Genomic DNA, 226 nt, shown 5'->3' on the forward strand with positions numbered 1-226 from the left:
AAAAAGGAAAAGAAGGGGGAGAACTGAAGTGAGCCAGAAAGACCAGGTCCTTTGATTTATGACGTCAGAGAATTGCTGCACATCAAAGATATGTTGCAAGTTGATTTACCCTTTAATTGAATTTATATAGTTCAGGCTGTTGACATTTTCTCCTCATTATCCGTGTCTTTTAAAATTGGTGGTTAATGACTTTGAAATGATACTAATGATTTAAAAACTGCAGCAG

Source organism: Penaeus monodon, chromosome 27, assembly GCF_015228065.2.
Source record: "Penaeus monodon isolate SGIC_2016 chromosome 27, NSTDA_Pmon_1, whole genome shotgun sequence".
In the NCBI taxonomy this organism is placed as follows: Eukaryota; Metazoa; Arthropoda; class Malacostraca; order Decapoda; family Penaeidae; genus Penaeus; species Penaeus monodon.